The sequence below is a fragment of the Bos mutus genome, chromosome 4 (genome assembly GCF_027580195.1).
Source record: "Bos mutus isolate GX-2022 chromosome 4, NWIPB_WYAK_1.1, whole genome shotgun sequence".
In the NCBI taxonomy this organism is placed as follows: domain Eukaryota; kingdom Metazoa; phylum Chordata; class Mammalia; order Artiodactyla; family Bovidae; genus Bos; species Bos mutus.
In genome coordinates, this window is record NC_091620.1 from 30,193,525 (window position 1) to 30,198,752 (window position 5,228).

Below are 5,228 nucleotides of genomic sequence, written 5' to 3' on the forward strand. Positions count from 1 at the left end.
ACTTGTTGGATCTCCTTGCAGTCCAAGGGACTCTCAAGAGTCTTCTCCAACACCACAGTTCAAAAGTATCAATTCTTCGGTGCTCAGCCTTCTTCACAGTCCAACTCTCACATCCATACATGACCACAGGAAAAACCATAGCCTTGACTAGACGAACCTTTGTTGGCAAAGTAATGTCTCTGCTTTTGAATATGCTATCTAGGTTGGTCATAACTTTCCTTCCAAGGAGTAAGCGTCTTTTAATTTCATGGCTGCAGTCACCATCTGTAGTGATTTTGGAGCCCAGAAAAATAAAGTCTGACACTGTTTGCACTGTTTCCCCATCTATTTCCCATGAAGTGGTGGGACCGGATGCCATGATCTTCATTTTCCGAATGTTGAGCTTTAAGCCAACTTTTTCACTCTCCACTTTCACTTTCATCCTTGAGAACCCCATGAACAGTATGAAAAGGCAAAATGATAGGATACTGAAAGAGAAACTCCCCAGGTCAGTAGGTGCCCAATATGCTACTGGAGATCAGTGGAGAAATAACTCCAGAAAGAATGAAGGGATGGGGCCAAAGCAAAAACAATACCCAGCTGTGGATGTGACTGGTGATAGAAGCAAGGTCCGATGCTGTAAAGAGCAATATTGCATAGGAACCTGGAATGTCAGGTCCATGAATCAAGGCAAATTGGAAGTGGTCAAACAAGAGATGGCAAGAGTGAATGTTGACATTCTAGGAATCAGCAAACTGAAATGGACTGGAATGGGTGAATTTAACTCAAATGACCATTATATCTACTACTGCGGGCAGGAATCCCTCAGAAGAAATGGAGTGGCCATCATGGTCAACAAAAGAGTTTGAAATGCAGTACTTGGATGCAATCTCAAAAACGACAGAATGATCTCTGTTAGTTTCCAAGGCAAACTATTCAATATCACAGTAATCCAAGTCTATGCCCCAACCAGTAATGCTGAAGAAGCTGAAGTTGAACAGTTCTATGAAGACCTACAAGACCTTTTAGAACAAACACCCAAAAAAGATGTCCTTTTCATTATAGGGGACTGGAATGCAAAAGTGTGCAATACAGTGTTGCTAATTATAGCCACCATGTTTTACAGCATATACATGGAACTTAATCATCTTATATAACTTCTTTTAAAGACATGCTCCCAGGCTGCCTTAACTCAAGACAGCCATTCCTTCTATGAGGTCTCTCACTTGATAAAAAAAAAAAAAAAAAAACCACTCTGAATAATTCAGTGACTAACTCTAAAATAAATAAATAAATAAAAAATATAATAGAAAACTAAGAGCATGGCATTAGTTCACTTCATGGCAAATAGATGGGGAAACTGTGGAAACAGTAAGAGACTTTACTTTTGAGGCTCCAAAATCACTGTAGATGATGACTGCAGCCATGAAAATAAGAGAAGCTGTTCTCTAGAAGAAAAGTTATGACCAACCTAGGCAGCATATTAAAAAGCAGAGACATTACTGTGCCGAAGGTCCATCTAGTCAAAGCTATGGTTTTTCCAGGAGTCATGTATGGATGTGAGAGTTGGACTATAAAGAAAGCTGAGCTGAGCACTGAAGAATTGATCGTTTTGAACTGTGATGTTGGAGAAGACTCTTGAGAGACCCTTGGACTGCAAGGAGATCCAACCAGTTCATCCTAAAGGATATCAACCCTGAATGTTCATTGGAAGGACTGATGCTGAAGCTGAAACTTCAATTCTTTGGCCACCTGATGGGAAGAACTGACTCATTGGAAAAGACCCTGATGCTACAAAAAATTGAAGATGGGAGGAGAAGGGGACGACAGAGGATGAGATGGTTGGATGGCATCACCGACTCAATGGACGTGAGTTTGAGTAAACTCTGGGAGTTGGTGATGGACAGGGAGACCTGGTGTGCTACAGTCCATGGGGTCGCAAAGAGTAGGACACAACTAAGTGACTGAACTGAACTGAACCCTAAAATAAGATGCATAGTGTTTTTTTTCTGTGGATGTAATACTGCAGAGTGGGTACAGGAAGTTGTACAAATTGACAGATAATTATAGTGAGAGAAGTGAAGGGAAGGAGCCCAGCTTATAATCATTTTTTCAGTAGATGTTCATCAAAAACCAACTACATGTCAATAAATAGTCCTATAGTGGGAAACAAATTGGTATATTTGGGGAATATTAAGGGAGATTTGTCTTAGAGCAATGAAAAATGGGAGAAGATAGTAGGAGATAAGATGTGACAGTTGGCCAAGGCCAGATCAGGAGGTGGTAAGCAGTTGGGTTTTATCCTAAGTGTGATGCCTGGACCTTGGAAGCTTTTGAGCAGGGGAGTGACATAACCTGATTTAGTTTTCACAAGCTTTGCCTGCCTGTTCCATGGAAAATGCAGTTTGGGAGGGCAGGCAGAGAAGCAAGCCAACTAGTGGGGAGACTATTGCACTTGTTGAGGTGAGAGTTAATGATAACATGCCAGGATGGTAGCAGGGGAGGCAGCAAACATGACTGGAGTGAGGAAATATTTTGATGTATATAAGTTGACAAGATATTGCAGGGGGGACAGAGAGAGAATTCAAAGATGACTTCAGGGTTTTCAGACTTAGCATGTGAATCAATTAAAAAAAGACTCGAAGAAGCAGGCTCTAGAGGGTGATGAAGGCTGCTGCTTCAGGAAGATGCTTAATAGACACTCAAAGGAGATGATAAGTAAGCTGTCAGATATATGAGCCTGGGATTCAGGAGGTGGTCAGGGCTGGATATATACATTTGATAATCATTAGCAAAGAGATCAGGAGAAGGCACTGGCAACCCACTCCAGTACTCTTGCCTGGAAAATCCCATGGACGGAGAAGCTTGGTAGGCTGCAGTCAATGGGGTCCCGAAGAGTCGGACATGACTACGTGACTTCACTTTCACATTTCACTTCTATGCATTGGAGAAGGAAATGGCAACCCACTCCAGTGTTCCTGCCTGGAGAATCCCAGGGGCGGTGGAGCCTGGTAGGCTGCCGTCTATGGGGTCGCGCAGAGTCGGGCACGACTAAAGCGACTTAGCAGCAGTAGCAGCAGCAAAGAGATGGTATTAGCATGTGGGGTCTGGATGAGGTCACATGAGAGAATGTTGATAGAAAAGAAGATGAAACCCTGGCCTTAGTCATGGGACACTCTAATTTGGAGGTAGGAAGAAGAAAACGAGTAAGCAAAGAAGCCTGAGAAGGAGAGGCTGCAGAAGAAGGAAGAAAATTAGGGTGGTAAATGTCAAAACAAAAATATACCCAATGCTCCTCACAGGTTGAGAAAGATGAAGATGGAGAGGTGACCACTGGGTAGGGCGAGATGGAGGTGCTGATAAACTGAATGCAGAGTGTTGAGTAGATAGTAAGAAATGAGGAAACGGAAACACTTGTTTCCACTGGGTTTAGCTCTAAAGAAGGCAGTGGGCAGAAACAGGGAAAATTCATCCATTCTGACAGGAGGGAAGGTGGAATTGGAGGGTAAGGATGCAGGTAGAGGCTGACTTGATTTTGAAAACAAGAAGTTGTTATTTTTTCATATTACAAGAAAAAATAGAAAGCAATTGTTCTTTTTTTCCAAAAGCATCCATCCCCATATTTGTTGCTTGATGAAAAGTTAGATCAAAGAAGAATGAAAGCTGCAGTGGGACTCCTGAATACTCACTTGGTGTAAATTTGTTTTCATGTTTCATGTTTATATGCCAGTTGTTTAAAACCAATCATCTTAGTATTTAGGAAAGCTTTCTAGTTAACTATATGTAGAAAAGTAAATAATACAACAACATTTAAAATACTTTAAATTGCTGTTTGGCATCAACATAAAATATAATTATTCTCTGATTACTATCTTCTGTCCCACGGGTCTCTCAAGAAGCATAAAAAATACAACACTGGAACATTCAGTGATAACAGGTGATTATACCAATGATTATTCTTCTGAACTGTTATGCAGTAAGCGTATATAAATAAACAAAACCCAGCTTGCTCTAATCAGTCTCTTCAGATTGCCATATTCAGAATTTTAATGCTATGTTTGCCTCTGCTTTGCTGAGTAACAGTGAACTAGCAATTGAGCTATTCTATGCCCATTCAAATATATAAAACCACTGACAAAGGACCAGTATTTTAAGAGCTTGATGCCCTCTTAATGAAGCAGTATCAATATATTTTTTCTAATTTCTGTATCACAGTAAAATACATAGAACATAAAATTTATAATGTTAACCAATTTTAAATGAGCACTTAAGTGGTATTAAGTATATTCATATTTTTGTGTAACTCTCAACACCATCCACATCCATAACTTTTCATAAAATACAAAATGTTTCCTGAATTTGTATGACATCGCTGAGCAGGTGTCATGCTAATCTTCTCTGTATTGTTCCAATATTAGTATATGCACTGCTTCAGTGAGCACTGACACACATTTTAACGAAAACACTTATTTACATAAAGGAGTAAAAAGTATAGATGGTGACTCTGAAAGACAAGCAAGATTCATTTGATGACGACTGTAAAACTAAGAGCTTTGATCAATTCTATAGTGCTGCCTCGCAGAGTATTGACACATGGAAAGTGACTAAAATACCTTCTGATTCTACACACAGGGATGGAATACAGGGCTAGATTATTTGATCCAAAATGATCATTGCTGTATTCTCCCAATTTGTCTAGTTAAAAAGGAAACAACTGAAAAATAACTCAAATCTAGGTTGAGTTCTTACTCTATGCCAGACACTATGCTAAATCATGCACAATGCATTTCCAGCTTACTTCAAAAATAAAATGTCTTATTTTCATTTTAAAGACAGTAAGACTAGATTCAGAAATGGTAGTATAATTAACTACACATGGTCTCACAACCAGTAAGATGTGGGTGAAAGATACGGCTCTGGGTTAGCTTGGCCACACAGCCCTTGCTCTTAATCTCTGTAATCTATTGTCTAAAGGTGACCACATCTGCCCCCAATTTTTTCAGTTTATGGCCTCAGACAGCCCCCCAAACACACCCTGTTCTGTGAACATATCCTGTTCTTATGAACACATTCTTTTTGCTTGTGCAAACATTTATATGCTGAACAATGCTACTTACCTCATCCATGTTTTGTGTTGAACTCTCACAATTATTTCTAAATGTTTGCAAGAAAACATTTTCTTGATAGCTACAGTCAAGATTTGTGGTTTGGGAGGATGGGGAAAGATTTCATCAATATTCTTTGGTGCA

The 5,228-nt window shown here is 39.8% G+C and overlaps 1 non-coding gene across 1 annotated transcript; it reads right to left on the reverse strand.

Moving 5' to 3' along the window:
- Positions 1-4,314: 4,314 nt before the first annotated feature.
- On the reverse strand, positions 4,315-4,421 carry LOC138987712 (U6 spliceosomal RNA). The gene has a single exon (XR_011464091.1). It is a non-coding gene; the product is annotated as a U6 spliceosomal RNA (small nuclear RNA).
- Positions 4,422-5,228: the final 807 nt, after the last annotated feature.